The 16,961-nt window shown below is 43.0% G+C and overlaps 1 pseudogene; it reads right to left on the minus strand.

Moving 5' to 3' along the window:
• Nucleotides 1-610: 610 nt before the first annotated feature.
• LOC121005707 lies at nucleotides 611-16,208 on the minus strand (annotated as a pseudogene).
• Between the last annotated feature and the right edge of the window lie 753 nt (nucleotides 16,209-16,961).

A 16,961-nucleotide genomic window follows, 5' to 3' on the forward strand; every position in this document is an offset into this window, starting at 1 on the left:
AGCAATAGTTTTTATGGGTATCGAACCTGTCACATTGAAACTGCAGTCTTCAGCATGTTATAGAACAGGATGAACTGAGCAGATTTATATTTATGGGAAAAGATTCAGTATAACTTGTATTTAATTCATATAAGTCCATGCTCCTTCTATGCTTGGGAGTCTAGTGGGTTGTCCAACTCATGAATGATAGCTATCTGTATGCACACTCATCCAGAGATGGTTGTCAGTCACTTCATACTACCTGCTACTTTCACAATGAGAACTGTGTAATAATTTATTTATTTATTATATCATATTCTGCAGCACTTTATATACATTAGCATTACACTGTCCCCAATGGGGTTAACAAACTAAGATCCCTATCAGTATGTCTTTGGAGTGTGGGAGGAAACGGAGTACCCGGAGGAAACCCACGTAAACACGGGGAGAACATATAAACCCAATGAAGATGTTTTGCTTTCCTGGCACTACAGGATATTGAACAATCGCTAGTAGACACCTCAGTAGATTACCTGTGATAATTTTATTGTTAAAGAATGCTTCCAACAAAATTATCTAGGGTAACTGTGATGCAACCATATAAGGTTTTAACAATCTGTATATGGTTTTATTATTGACAACATGTTTTTATAAATACCATCTTTATGTCTTGGTTTCGGAGGCTATATATTACAGGATTAAACAAGGGGGTAAGTGAAGTATGCAATAGGGAAACAATTATATTAATAAGTTAGGAATGTCCTACAGATGGGATCATGTACTTAGCTATTAGTGTCCCATAAAATGTGACAACAATAAGATGAGAAGGTAGAGAAGGTTTTTTGTTTGTTAGTTGTAGATGGTATCCTAACTATGGGAAGGAAGATATACACATAGGTAACAATGATATAACCACAAGGAAGGATAAATATTGGCATAGAAAACAGAAAGACTTCCAGTTCTACCAGAGAAGTGTCTGAACAGGAAAGCTTCTGAAGAGGAGAAATGTCACAGTGGTCAATGATATTGTCATGACAAAAATTTAAGTTTGATATAGGCAGGACTCCTGACACAGTGACAGACAGATGTGCTTAAAGTCCATGATACTAGAGTATCTTAGAGGGTTGCAGACGGCCGAGTATCGATCATAGGACATTACAGAAAGAAGAAAAAGTTCAGTAATAGTTGTACCACTGTATGAGTATAATTGTGTGATACAGCCAACGTAACTCATCTTATTCCCTCCAAACAAAATGGCAACTAGCATGTTGGGAACAACATTTGAGGAAATCACAAGGTCAGAAAAGGAAAGATGACAAAGGAAGTAATACATGGGGCACCGAAGCTTGGTGTTGACTGAAACAAGCACAATAAGCATAAGGTTTCCTATAACTATAAAAAGAAAGATGACCAAGAAAAGTATGAAGAATACAATATTAAATACATGAAGGTTTTCGAAACCCAACAGAATGAATTCTGTCACCCGAATATTCGCGATTACGAATATATTTTGCGATATTCAAAATATTCGCGAATTCTCGAAATGCCGATATTCGCAATTAAAATTTGCAATTCGAATATTCATGATCAACACTACAATAGAATACATTTACGGTTAATGATGTGTTAAATTGGAATAATATAGTACTAAAAAGAGACCGGCGAATTTCAAAAAAATTCGATTCGGTCGGTTCGCCTAATTTTCAGAAAGGATTCGATCCGAATTTATTCGTGACAAATGGCATTAAAATACAGCTATTTCCTGGCTGCAGAGAGCCTGTATAGTGGTGTAGAACACTGTGTCTTGCAGTAACACGCATAGGGTGTCTACTGTGGTAATGAAACAATACTGTAAGTCAGTATGACACGCACATGACAGGCGTCGCTCTTAGAGTCACTGCACACTTCACTTATTTGGCCAGTTACAGTGCCAAAACTTATCAAATAACTCAAGTGTGAACTCAGCCTTACAGGTCCATGTTAGCGTCAAGAAGAAGCACACTCCTTTTACACCGTCGTCAGCTGATTCCGCATAGATGTTTACAGAACCTGTTCTAGTAAACGCTTATACAAGTAGAGCCCCCCCAAAGGAGTGGAGAGGGTGTCAGCAGTATGTTTGTGTTCATGTCACTGATTATTTTGCCCATCCTCTGATCCGTCAGAACAATAACCCCCTAAAAATGGATCCTGTCAGTTGAGCATCTGCTTTCACTCGGTCAGCATTTTGTCAGTAATCCATCAGTATTGCCAAAGCCAAAAAAACAGGAGTGGATCCAAAAAAGAGAGGACATGTAAATAGAATTGTAACGGGGTTCCGAAGGTGCACTCGGTCCCCCATTGCCCGCAGAACTGTTGCTTAGCTTTGGGAATGAGGATCTGTGTTTGACCTCATTCCCAGGGCGGCTTTACTAGCTGGGTGGCTCCCTGCTCCTAGTCTGCCTTGAGAGCCGAGCTGATCACTCGGTGCTCGACTGGTTGGTCTGTCGGTCATGTGACGCTGGCCACGTCACATGACCCTCACTCCCCACTATAAATACAGGCAGCCTGCTGGCCACAGGTTGCCTGTTAATTTAGGTTCCACCTGTGATTTGGTCTTTCCTGGCATACTTACCTCCTGCTGAATTCCTGACGATCCTCTGCCTGCTCCTTGTGTACTTTGCTGCTCTCCTGGTATTTGACCCCGGCCTCCTCCTGACGATCCTCTGCTGACTCCTTTGGTACTTCACGTCTCTCCTGGTATTTATGACCCCGGCTTCTCCTGACAATTCTCTGCTTGCTCCATTTGTACTTTGTAGCTTTCCTGGTATTGACTTGGTCCGTTCACGTCCTGTTGTTTGTCTGTCTGTCATCCCTGCACTTATTCCAAGTTAGGGATTGCCGTCCAGTTGTCCCCTGTCATTAGGACTCGCGAGGCAAGTAGGCAGGGCCAGGGGTAAGGGTGGAGCGCAGTGGTCACTTCCCTCCCCCCTGTGTGTGTGTGTACGCGACCGTTACAGATTAACAGGCCCAATAACCACTGTATTATGAATCCTCTGGTGACCCTGACTGACCATGTCTCTAATCTGACGCAGAGGGTGCAGGAGTTAGGGGAAAAACTCAGTTCTTTTGAGTTAGGGCAAGGTTCTTCCACTCCTCAGGCCTCCAGTCCGCATTTTAAGCTCCCAGAACCCTTTTCTGGAGACCGGAAGAAGTTTCTCTCTTTTAAGGAGAATTGCAAACTTTACTTCCGTTTGCGCCCCGTGTCCTCTGGCCCTGAGAGTCAACGCGTGGGCATTATCATTTCCCGATTACAGGGTGATCCCCAGGACTGGGCGTTCTCTTTACCTGCTGGCGCCAGTTGTTTATATTCTGTGGAGGGGTTCTTTCAGGCCCTGGGTACCCTCTATGATGAACCAGACAGGGCTCTAGTAGCCGAGACGGCTCTAAAGGCACTGGTTCAGGGCAATTTACCAGCGGAGGATTATTGCACCCAATTCAGAAGGTGGTGTGTCCCCTCAGGATGGAACGAACCAGCCCTGAAGAGTCAGTTCAGGTCAGGTCTGTCTGATAAATTAAAGGATCTTCTGGTCAGTTATCAACTTCCAGAGACCTTAGAGGAGATGATGATCCTTGTTGTCCGACTTGACCGACGGGTTAGAGAGAGACGACAGGAACAACAGTTCTCTTCCCAGATGGTGGTCCAGCCAGAGGCCTATCCCAGAGACAATGCTGAGGTCTCCACCGAGGAACCCATGCAGGTTGGCATGACCCGAGGGAATCATCGCCGCAGACGTGGAGAATGCTTTTACTGTGGAGATCCTGACCATTGGATCAACCAGTGTCCTAAGAAGGTCCTCTCTGTCAAGTCTCCTAAGGCAAGGCAACCTAAAGACCAGGTACACCCTGAATTTTCTAAATGTAAGCTTTCGGTACCCATTACGATTTCTCTGGGAGCAGATAAATGGCCAGGTAAGTCCTTTATTGATTCTGGCTCAGCGGCTAGCTTTATTGACTCTGAGTATGCTGTAAGATTGGGTATTCCTATGTTTGCCTTACCAACTCCTATCCATGTCATGGCTATTGATGCTACTCCTCTTATTGGTGGTACGGTGAGCTTATGTACCTCAGAGATTTCTCTAACCGTGGGTGTGTGCCACTCAGAGAGATGTTCGCTTCTAGTCCTGGAGAACCTACCTGCTGAGGTGGTACTAGGGTTGCCTTGGCTCCGACTACATAACCCCACTATAGATTGGTCCAATGGGGATTTGGTGAGATGGGGGCCTAAGTGTGATTCGTGCTTGTCCGTGGTACAGGCTGGGGTCTCAGTAAAGTCGGATACTTTACCCTCTGTTGTTAGAGAATATTCTGATGTATTCTCATCACCAACCCTGGAGGTTCTACCCCCCCATAGACCTTATGATTGTACCATAGAGCTAGTAGAGGGGGCCATGGAAGATTATATTAAGGAGAGCCTTGGTAAAGGGCATATTAGACCTTCTGTATCTCCTATGGGGGCGGGGTTTTTCTTTGTTAAGAAAAAAGATGGTGGTCTTAGGCCATGTATCGATTACCGGAGATTAAATAAAATCACTGTCCAGAATAGATACTCCCTCCCATTGATTCCGGATTTATTTAACCAGGTTCTGGGGGCAACCTGGTTTTCCAAAATTGACCTGAAAGGGGCATACAATCTAATCCGAATCAAGGAGGGAGACGAATGGAAGACGGCGTTCAATACTCCGGTAGGACACTTTGAATATCAGGTGATGCCTTTTGGACTCAGCAATGCCCCAGCTGTGTTCCAAAACTTCATGAATGACATTCTTAGGGAGTTCTTAGGTAAATTTGTTATTGTCTATCTTGACGACATTTTGATATTCTCTCCAGACTTCGAATCCCATGTGTCTCATCTTAAACAAGTATTAGAGGTGTTGAGGGAGAATCAGCTATCCGCTAAACAAGAGAAATGTGTCTTTGGTGTACAGGAGATTCTGTTTCTAGGGCATGTTCTGACTCCTCACACCTTCAAGATGGATCCTGGTAAGGTACTAGCAATTAAGGAATGGGTAAGACCTTCATCCTTAAAGGCCTTACAACGGTTCTTAGGTTTCGCCAATTACTATCGTAAATTTATTATGAGAATTGGAGATTTTGAGAATTGGTCTACTGAGGCCATTTCTTCATTTGAAAATTAAGAAAGGCATTAAGTAGCGCTCCCATTCTGATCCAGCCTGATCAGGAGAAACCTTTTATTGTGGAGGTGGATGCGTCCGAGGACGGCGTAGGAGCAGTCCTTTCACAAGGTCCTGCTAGCCTCACTAATCTGAGACCATGTGCCTTCTTCTCCAGGAAATTCTCTCCCACGGAGAGAAACTACGACATAGGGAATAGGGAGCTGCTGGCCATTAAATGGGCATTTGAGGAGTGGAGGCATTTTCTGGAGGGGCCAAGGCATTGTGTAACGGTTGTCACTGACCATAAAAACCTTATGTTTCTCGAGTCTGCTAAGAGGTTGAATCCCCGTCAAGCCAGATGGGCTCTGTTTTTTACTCGTTTTGAATATTTCCATCACGTTCAGGCCGGGAAGTAAAAATGTGAAGGCGGACGCATTATCTCGGAACTTCCAGGCTTTTCAACCTACTGAGGTACCACCTGAATCCATCCTACCAGCAAAAATCTTCTTAGCAGCTCTTACCCAGGATATCTCGGCTCGCATTAGGTCTGAACAACATCTGGCACCGGTATCCACCCCAACAGATAAGTTGTTTGTTCCCGTACAATTTCGTCTCCAGCTGTTGGGTGAGTGTCACGATTCTGCCTTTTGTGGACATCCGGGTGTTGAGGGCACTAAGGATCTGGTTTCTAGATCTTATTGGTGGCCCACTCTAACTAGGGATGTCAAGTCCTACGTGTCAGCCTGTGAGGTTTGTGCCAGGTCCAAGAATCCTAGGACTCGCCCTGCTGGTAACCTACGACCCCTACCCATTCCCAGTAGACCCTGGTCCCATATCTCGATGGACTTTATAACTGACCTACCGCCGGCGGAGGGTAAGACTGTAGTTTGGGTAGTGGTCGATAGGTTTAGCAAGATGGTCCATTTCATTCCCATGTCTAAACTCCCGAATGCCAAAACCCTGGCGTCTATTTTTGTGAAAGAAATTGTTCGATTGCATGGTATCCCGGAAAATATTGTTTCTGACAGGGGTGTGCAGTTTGTGTCCAAATTCTGGAGGGCCTTCTGTCAAAAATGTAAAATTTCATTGTCTTTTTCCTCTGCCTACCACGCTGAGAGTAATGGGCAGACTGAACGCCTTAATCAGTCTGTCGAACAATTCTTGAGGTCGTATGTTGCTGATGACCAGCAATTATGGGTAAAATTTCTTCCATTGGCTGAATTTGCTTTGAATAACCGTGTCAATTCTTCTGCTGGGGTTTCACCTTTCTTTTGTAACCATGGTTTCCATCCCCGTTTTCATTCTGGGTCATCCGTCTCCTCCTCTAACCCTGAGGCAGATAGGCTCTCCTCTGAACTGTGCACAGTTTGGGCCCGGGTTCAATCGAACTTAGAAAAGGCTCAAAGTTATCAGAAACTCAAGGCCGATAGGAGACGTTCAAGGAGGGTGAATTTTCAGGTTGGGGATAAGGTATGGTTGTCCTCCAAGAATCTCTCTCTTAAGGTAGATTCTAAAAAGTTTACTCCTCGTTTTATTGGACCATATAAGATCACGGAGGTGATTAACCCGGTATCTTTTAGGTTGGAGCTGCCCGAGTCATTCCACATTCATAATGTGTTCCATAAGTCTCTACTTAAAAAATATTTTGAACCAGTAGTACCATCCAAAGCCTCGCCTTCTTGTTAATGATGCTGTCGAGTATGTGGTGTCTAAAATAGTGGATGTCAGGAAGGTGCGTAATTCCTTGCAGTACCTGATTCACTGGAAGGGGTATGGACCTGAAGAGAGATCTTGGGTACCTGCCAGGGAGGTTCATGCTCCTAGACTTGTTTGAAAATTTCATTTAGAACACCCTGAAAAGCCATCGCCTGAAGTCTTGGGTCCGGTGGCCCCTCGTAAAAGGAGGTGTACTGTAACGAGGTTCCGATTGCCCGCAGAACTGTTGCTTAGCTTTGGGAATGAGGATCTGTGTTTGACCTCATTCCCAGGGCGGCTTTACTAGCTGGGTGGCACCCTGCTCCTAGTCTGCCTTGAGCGCCGAGCTGATCACTCGGTGCTCGACTGGTTGGTCTGTCGGTCATGTGACGCTGGCCACGTCACATGACCCTCACTCCCCACTATAAATACAGGCAGCCTGCTGGCCACAGGTTGCCTGTTAATTTAGGTTCCACCTGTGATTTGGTCTTTCCTGGCATACTTACTTCCTGCTGAATTCCTGACGATCCTCTGCCTGCTCCTTGTGTACTTTGCTGCTCTCCTGGTATTTGACCCCGGCCTCCTCCTGACGATCCTCTGCTGACTCCTTTGGTACTTCACGTCTCTCCTGGTATTTATGACCCCGGCTTCTCCTGACAATTCTCTGCTTGCTCCATTTGTACTTTGTAGCTTTCCTGGTATTGACTTGGTCCGTTCACGTCCTGTTGTTTGTCTGTCTGTCATCCCTGCACTTATTCCAAGTTAGGGATTGCCGTCCAGTTGTCCCCTGTCATTAGGACTCGCGAGGCAAGTAGGCAGGGCCAGGGGTAAGGGTGGAGCGCAGTGGTCACTTCCCTCCCCCCTGTGTGTGTGTGTACGCGACCGTTACAAGAATGTTTGCATGTCTTCTGTGTTTTGTACCTACTCCTGCTTTTGGTTAGCCAATTCAGATGGGACCATACAGGCCTTACAGCTGCTACATAGACAGGATCTGTTGTGCATCTAATTTTTCCTTCCTTCTGACAGATCAGAAGAAGGGTCAAATAAATGATGATGTCCACCAGGCCAAAAAGGCAAAATAATAGCCCAGTCATGAAGTGGGGAGGGTGGGAACAGCATGAGAAGTCGACAGAGTGGCCCAAAGACATAGTGGTGAGTTGGCAGCAGCATGAGGAAACCACAGAGTGGCCCAGTGACATAGAGGTTTTGTTGCAGCAGCATGAGGAGACCACAGAGTGGTGATGTGGCAGCAGCATGAGGAGATCACAGAGTGGTGAAGTGGCAGCAGCATGAGGAGACCACAGAGTAATGATGTGGCAGCACCTCCCTACTCTGTCACTGGGCCACTGAGGAGACAGAGGCGGACATTGTCGCAGGACCAATGGCGTGAGAACATGGAGGCGAAAGCAGCGTCACCTAGCCAAGTTTCTGGTGTGGCTGGGCAGGAATCACATTTACCCAGTTGGCCGTAAAGGACATATATTGTCCTTGACCGTAGTTACAGCTCCACACATCGGCGCTGCCTCGCACTTTGGCAAACACCGACAGGCTCAAGGACTGGCCCGCCTTCTGTTCTACATATGTGTGCAGGGTGGGTACTGCCTTTTTGGCAAAGAAATGATGGCTTTGGACTCTCCACCTCGGCTCAGCCCAAGCCATCAGTTCTCTTTAAGGTGCAGAGTCTACCACTTAGAAAGGGAGGGACTGCAGCACGTCAATTGCTGAAGGAATAACTGACGAGGAGGAGCAGGAGCATCAGGACTAGCAGATGATGGGAAGGACAGACAGCTCCCTTCGGCTGAGGTGGTGGAGCCTTGACTGCATGAAATTGGGTGCGTGCCACTGGGTGATGCAGCGGTTGCTGCGGCAGGCTGGACCACCACATCAGAGCCAAAGTACTCCCAGGCCACTTTATGGTGACACTGCATATGTTGACGCAGGGCCATGGTGCCAACATTGACACCGTGGCCATGGTTCACCCTCTGCCCACAAATCCGGCAAATGGCCATGTTCACCTCATCCGGCGGCCTAACAAAAAATTGCCACACCGCCGAGTATGGCATTTTCCCACCAACACTCCGCGCTGACTGTCTGCTACTGCTGCCTTCGTGAACCCCTGCACAGCCACTTTCCGTGCCGGTAGGCTTCTGCTAAGCGGGTGGTCTACCCCAGGCATGTTTGGCTCCCGACCTCCCACTGCTGCCACCCTGCTGACTCATAGCCACGCTGCCACCCTGCTGGCTCAGCCACTGCCTCATGCGCAAGCTGACACCCACTTCTCCTTATGATGATGATGAAGCGCCTTCTTCACCTGACTCCCAAGTGCGATCGGCTACATCATCCGCTACTGTCTGCAAGTCACTGATATCCCTCTCAACGGTCTCAAGGCGAGGTGCATGACCGCTCACAACACCTGCTCCCACGCGACTCTCCTCATCACTACTTGCCCGCCTACCAGAGAAAGTGGCTGATGTCTCCTCTAGATCTTGGCTGGGCAGTTGCTGCTGACTGTCCTCTAGCAGCTCATCCTCGCTGAAAAGTGGAGCCGAGCTTACGGTATATAATACTTCTAGCGCTTAGGGAACTGAAAATGACAGAGGAAGGTTCAGGACAGGTAGGGGTACAGGACCTGCGCCCGGGCCTGCCAACTAAGGGTCGTGTCAGAGGAACCCACCAACTCTTGGCTGGGGTTGTCTGATGCCACTTGCGACGAACCCGAAGACCAAGTCAACCATTCAAGCACCGCTGGGTTGATGGTCAAGACATGACTGCTAGGAGCACAGGCATGACACCGGGAGCTCAGGCCTCTTGCTGCGAATCCTGCTGCCACCCCCCCCCCCTTCTGCTGCCTGCGACAGAAGCATTTTGGCCACTGCCCGTTCCCTATGAAAGGCCTGTCACCTGTCTGTCTGACATACTGTATGATAAAATAATTAAATCAAAATAATACCCCCCTTAAAAAGGCTGTAGTATGTTACTTCACTGCTGAACGGCAATGAAGACATATATATATATTTATTTTCTGATTAATAAACTCCCCCCCTCCCAAAAAAAAAAAAAAACACAATTCACCACAGAACGGCATTTAAGACGTATTCTTTTTCCTATTTATACACCCAAAAAAAGAAATATAACAATCACAATTCATCGCAGAACGGCTAATGGGACGTACGTATTTTTCCTATTAATACACCAAAATGGCTGTAATACAATGTAACTTCACCGCTGATTCCAATTATGACATATATTTTCTCCTTTTTTTCCCTATTTCTACACAAGAAAAAAATATATAACAATCACCGCAGAATGGGTGATCGTACGTACGTATATTTTCTTTTTCTACACCACGTAAATGGCTGTAGTACAATGTAACTTCACAGCTGAACGGCAATTAAGACATATATATATAAATATTTTTTTCTGATTAATAAACTCCCCCGTGTTCACACACTATAGGTAGTCTAGTGGTAGGAACCCATGCCACACTGAGATACCTTGACGGTGGTGCAAAAAGGCTCTGATGTGTTCCTGACTGGAATACATTGGTTAAAGTCTCCGTTTTTAACATCAGCTTGAGGGAATAGCCAGTGTTGTCAGTTGCATATCATTGTGGTGTACCAAAGTACATGTAGATGGGTCCGCGCTAGGTTTCCACAGGCAGGAGTTTCACTCACAGGAAGATTCTATGGAGATTCCACAATATCACCAGTGCATCTCCAATATCAATCCCGATACCGACCAGCAAAATTTTTTCTCTCCTTCAGGAGAAACAGAACATAGTGCAATACCCAGGGTGTTTAATATTCAGTAAGATTTATCGTACTTACAAACATCCATTGGTAAAATGCGTATATAGATGCCCGACCCGGGTTTCGCCTTAGCTTCATCTGGGGCGTTACAAACTAATTAGCCGAAGCTGTGTTTTTATCCCTCCCAACTCTGATGTCATATCCGGTTTCCCAAATCAGGATACATACAGTACAGACCAAAAGTTTGGACACACCTTCTCATTCAAAGAGTTTTCTTTATTTTCATGACTATGAAAATTGTAGATTCACACTGAAGGCATCAAAACTATGAATTAACACATGTGGAATTATATACATAACACACAAGTGTGAAACAACTGAAAATATGTCATATTCTAGGTTCTTCAAAGTAGCCACCTTTTGCTTTGATTACTGCTTTGCACACTCTTGGCATTCTCTGATGAGCTTCAAGAGGTAGTCCCCTGAAATGTTTTTCACTTCACAGGTGTTCCCTGTCAGGTTTAATAAGTGGGATTTCTTGCCTTATAAATGGGTTTGGGACCATCAGTTGCGTTGAGGAGAAGTCAGGTGGATACACAGCTGATAGTCCTACTGAATAGACTGTTAGAATTTGTATTATGGCAAGAAAAAAACAGTAAGAAGTAAAGAAAAACGAGTGGCCATCATTACTTTAAGAAATGAAGGTCAGTCAGTCAGCCGAAAAATTGGGAAAACTTTGAAAGTAAGGACTATTTGACCATGAAGGAGAGTGATGGGGTGCTGCACCAGATGACCTGGCTTCCACAGTCACCGGACCTGAACCCAATCGAGATGGTTTGGGGTGAGCTGGACCGCAGAGTGAAGGCAAAAGGGCCAACAAGTGCTAAGCATCTCTGGGAACTCCTTCAAGACTGTTGGAAGACCATTTCAGGGGATTACCTCTTGAAGCTCATCAAGAGAATGCCAAGAGTGTGCAAAGCAGTAATCAAAGCAAAAGGTGGCTACTTTGAAGAACCTAGAATATGACATATTTTCAGTTGTTTCACACTTGTTTGTTATGTATATAATTCCACATGTGTTAATTCATAGTTTTGATGCCTTCATAGTCATGAAAATAAAGAAAACTCTTTGAATGAGAAGGTGTGTCCAAACTTTTGGTCTGTACTGTATATAATCGTATAAATTCATATCGATAAAACATTCGATTATTTAAAAATATCGATAAAACATTTGATTATTTAAAATCGCCGATTTTTTCAAATCAACGATTTTTTTAAAAACAATTCTATATATCAGGATTCATATATAATCGTATAAATTCATATCGATTAAACATTTGATTATTTATATCGATAAAACATTTGATTATTTAAAGGACCTTAATATGTATAGCTTGGAAGAAAGAAGAGACAGAGGGGATATGATAGAAACTTTTAAATACATAAAGGGAATCAACTCGGTAAAGGAGGAGAGCATATTTAAAAGAAGAAAAACTACCACAAGAGGACACAGTTTTAAATTAGAGGGGTATAGGTTTAAAAGTAATATAAGGAAGTATTACTTTACTGAGAGAGTAGTGGATGCATGGAATAGCCTTCCTGCAGAAGTGGTAGCTGCAAATACAGTGAAGGAGTTTAAGCATGCATGGGATAGGCATAAGGCTATCCTTCATATAAGATAGGGCCAGGGACTATTAATAGGATTCAGATATATTGGGCAGACTAGATGGGCCAAATGGTTCTTATCTGCCGACACATTCTATGTTTCTATGTTTCTATTTAAAATCACAGATTTTTTTAAACAATTCTATAATCGTATGTAGACATTGCACACATAAAATCGCCAACACATTGCTACATTCATAAAATAGTGTCTGACTTCAATGCCAATACAAATGTGCGTGTTCTGAGATGAACATGGGCCGCACATGTGATAAGGCGTCACTTTTCATTATCATTTGTACATATTGTATCCGATCGGAAGATTGTACTTATTACCCAAATACCTACATATATATATAAACACGCCTATGGTAAGGATACTATTAATCTACTAAGGACCAAATAAAACCCCAATATGCTGGATCCTCTGTCAATCCACCCCACACCCAAACCACCTATTTTCCTACACATACCATACAGAAGCAACTAATGGACACTGAAATCTATCTAAGCTGGTGATTACATTCAATTCATGCTAACTGCCTTCATGTCCCATTCTATGTTGAGACTGTTAGGTTGTAGGGTGTTTAATTCATATATCCATTTTGCTTCGATTTTATTAATCTGTTGTGCCACATCTCCACCTCTCCAATTCTTTTGTACAAGTTTGACTCCAACAAATCTTAATCCTGCAGGATTCTTTTGGTGGACTCGTTTGAAGTGAGCAGATACACTGTGTGTCTCAAGGCCTCTTTTTATATTACCTATGTGCTCACTAATCCTAGTTTTTAATTTTCTTAATGTTCTGCCCACATATTGTAGCCTGCAGGGGCACTCTAAAACATAGATGACCCCTGCAGACTCACATGATAGTTGTCCTCTCATTCGTAATTCTTTTTGATTTGAGGAGGAGGATATGGTATTTTGAGTGTTGCGTTTTTTATCCATCATGGATCTGTTTTTACAGGCCGAACAGAAGCTGCACCACACAAAGTTATTTTTAGTGGACTTCTTGTTTTTTTCTTTTAGACATCCTCGTACTATTTTATTCCGTACAGTAGGTGCCCTTTTAAAAATCAAAGGTGGTTTATTTGGGATCAAAGGACCAATAACCTCGTCATTCTTCAATATTCTCCAGTTCTTCCTAATTACCTGCTTAATCTCAGGACATGATGCTGTATACATAGTTTTAAATGCCCACTTGAATCTTTCAGTGTTTTTCTCTCTAGCTGTTTTTATTCCGATATTATTTTCGCCAATTTCCCTTCTTTGATCTTGAAGTACCTCCTCATTGTAACCCTTTTCTTTAAACCTTTTAAGAATGATATTACTCTGTGTCTCATAGTCAGCCTGATGGGAGCAATTCCTTTTTATGCGTTGGAACTGACTCTTGGGGACCCCCTGTAACCATGGGCTATAATGACAGCTGGTAGCATCAATATAGCCATTCCTGTCTGTGGGTTTGAAGAAGGTTTTGGTTGTCAGACGTTGGTTGGTGATGGATATTTCCAAATTTAGGAAATTAACCCTTATTTTACTACTCTCTTCTGTAAATTTGATGTTCCATTGATTATTGTTGATGTACTGGATAAACACCATTAGAGAGGACTCGTCACCTTTCCAGATACACAGACAATCATCGATGTATCTTCTCCAAAGAATCAACATCCCTCCTGCTCCTATTTTTTGTACAATTGGGGTGATAATTTTTTTTCCCCAATAAGACATAAAAAGATTGGCGAAACTGGGTGCGAATTTACGTCTGTAAATAAAATTAGTCACTACAACAAAAATAATTATGGGTTAAACAATATTCGATACAATTTAAAATAAATTATTTTTGTTCAATTGCCATACCCTCATCATTGTCCATGAAATATCTTACTGCCTCTAATCCCTTATCGTTAGGAATTATGGTGTAGAGTGATGAAACATCCGCTGTCATCAGATGTACATCCTCTGTCACCGTATCAACCTCATTTAGGATCTGCAGGACATGACCTGTGTCTTTGAGGTAGGATGGCGCAGTTGGCACGTACTTCTGAAGAAATATGTCCACCTACTCTGAGATCCTGCTGGTAATAGATCTGATCCCAGAGACAATGGGTCTCCCTGGTGGATTTACTGGATCCTTGTGGACTTTAGGCAAATAGTAAATGAAGGGTGTAATTGGATGAGTATTATGGAGATAATCAAATTCTTTTTTGTTCAAGACTCCTTTTTTTAGACCTCTATCAAGTAATATTTTTAGTTCTTTTTTATATTCGTTAATTGGGTCCTTTTTTAAAACTTTATAAGTTACCTTGTCATCTAGAATTCGTGCCATTTCTTTTTGATAACACTCCTTATTAAGAACAACTATCCCCCCCCCCCCCCCCTATCCGCAGGTTTTATTATACTGGTGTTATTCTCTAAATCCCTTAAAGCATTTTTCTCTTTCCGACTGAGGTTGTTTTTTATATTTTTATTGTCTTTGATCCCTTCTACTCCTTTTATCACTCCTTTCTTAAAGGCCTCAATACATTCGTTGTCCTTATTATTTGGGTAGAATTTTGATTTATTTTTTAGGGAATTATGCGGTTGTTGATCTGTTAGCCCAACTTCTATTATTGGTTTGGACAGCATATATTTAAAGATGTTGAGTTTCCTTATATAACGATGTATGTCCAAATAAACTTCAAATTTGTTACCCTTATGTGTAGGGGCAAATTTTAGGCCCTTATTGAGAACGCTTTTCTCTTCTTTTTTTAACTCATAGGAACTCAGATTATATATCCCTATTTGCTCTCTCTCCCTTTCTTGGCCTGTGGACTTGCATTTTCTTTTTCCTCCTCTCTTTCCTCTATGGGTCTTTTTTTCTTCCCCGTAGTGTTTTTCCAACTCTCCTCCTTTTGTGTGTTGTCTATTGATTGGCCTTTGATTGATTGATGGGGAAAATTTTCCAGACATATGTCCTCCAGTCTACTCTCTCCCTTTGCCCTCAGTGGTTCAGGTCTTACAATATTTCCAATCTGCTCTTTGCCTTCCTCTCCTTTCGATTGTAGAACCTTTTGTTCATTATTAATCTTAAATGGTCCCTCTCTGGTCTCCCTATATTGCCCTCTCCCATATCTCCTCCCTCCTCTACCTCCTCCTCCATATTCCTGTGGTCCCCTATAGTTACCATAACCATGATCGTATTGTTGGGTATATGCATTACGTCGCGGATAATATTAATGGTAGTTATATCCATATTTAGGTGCATACGGGGATCTGGATCCATAATGTTGATGTCTAAACCTGCCTCTCCCTGTGTCATGTTGGGGTGGCAATGGCTGCACCATTATATGATCTGGTATATCCCGTTGTGTTCTCCTATTTTCATACACCTGTTTGCTAGTTTTTCCAAAATTGGCAGAGGTATCTGAGATATCCTCCTGTTTGTGTTTCTCCTCTCCTCCTTCTATTTTTTTATCCTGCCAATTGTAAACCTTATTGTTATTGTAATCTTCATTTACTTTCACATATTTTTTCTGTTTTTTCTTTTTTACATCTTGTTCAACCTTTATAATCTCTTTCTGACATTTATATGAAAGTTCTTTATATTCTTCCATATCTTTAAATGGCAAGAGCTTGGTTTTAATGCTATCTATTTTGTTGCATAATACTGTGAGTTTGGTCTTTCTTTTTTCAATAATAAACCTGATTGCATTTAAACCACAACTATTGACAAATTTCTCCCAATCATTTAAATCCTCATCATCATTAGAGTTAAATGGGAGTTGCCACCTGAGACCATCTGGGATTTTTTCTTCCACAAGGAATTTTTCCAGTGAGATAACATCCCATATGGTCCTAATTTCTTTGCAAATCAGGTGTTGCAATTCAATAAACACAACATCAATGTCATTAGACTGATGAATCTCTTTTTTTGTGTCGAACACTTCATCTATATTCAGATGTAGATTCTCTCTAAACTCAAAAATATTCATATTGTAAACACCTGATACACACAGTGGGACTAAAACAAATATAAGACACAAAGAAAGTTTCTGTGCGATATCAGGAGCGTTTAAAGCAGCAGTCCCAAAAAAAGGAGTAAGTCCCTTCTCCAGAAAGACAACCAAAGTACATGTAGATGGGTCCGCGCTAGGTTTCCACAGGCAGGAGTTTCACTCACAGGAAGATTCTATAGCGATTCCACGATATCACCAGTGCATCTCCAATATCAATCCCGATACCGACCAGCTACATTTTTTCTCTCCTTCAGGAGAAACAGAACAGTGCAATACCCAGGGTGTTTAATATTCAGTAGGATTTATTGTACTTACAAACATCCATTGGTAAAAAGCGTATATAGATGCCCGACCCGGGTTTCGCCTTAGCTTCATCTGGGGCGTTACAAACTAATTAGCCGAAGCTGTATTTTTATCCCTCCCAACTGTGATGTCATATCCAGTTTCCCGAATCAGGATACATATATAATCGTATAAATTCATATCGATAAAACATTTGATTATTTATATCGATAAAACATTTGATTATTTAAAATTACCGATTTTTTTTTTACCGCCTTCGGACCGCCTAACGCAGGATTCCGTTCCGGAGGCGGTCAATTCATTCCTCCTGGACGCGCCGGCGCGTCATCTCGCGTCGCGGGCCGGCAAAAGTTAAAGGACAAGTTCGTCATCAGCCTGCCAGCCAATGATCGTCGCTAGCAGGCTGATGATTTTCAAAAAAACGAA

Source organism: Bufo bufo, chromosome 6, assembly GCF_905171765.1.
Source record: "Bufo bufo chromosome 6, aBufBuf1.1, whole genome shotgun sequence".
Lineage (NCBI taxonomy): Eukaryota > Metazoa > Chordata > Amphibia > Anura > Bufonidae > Bufo > Bufo bufo.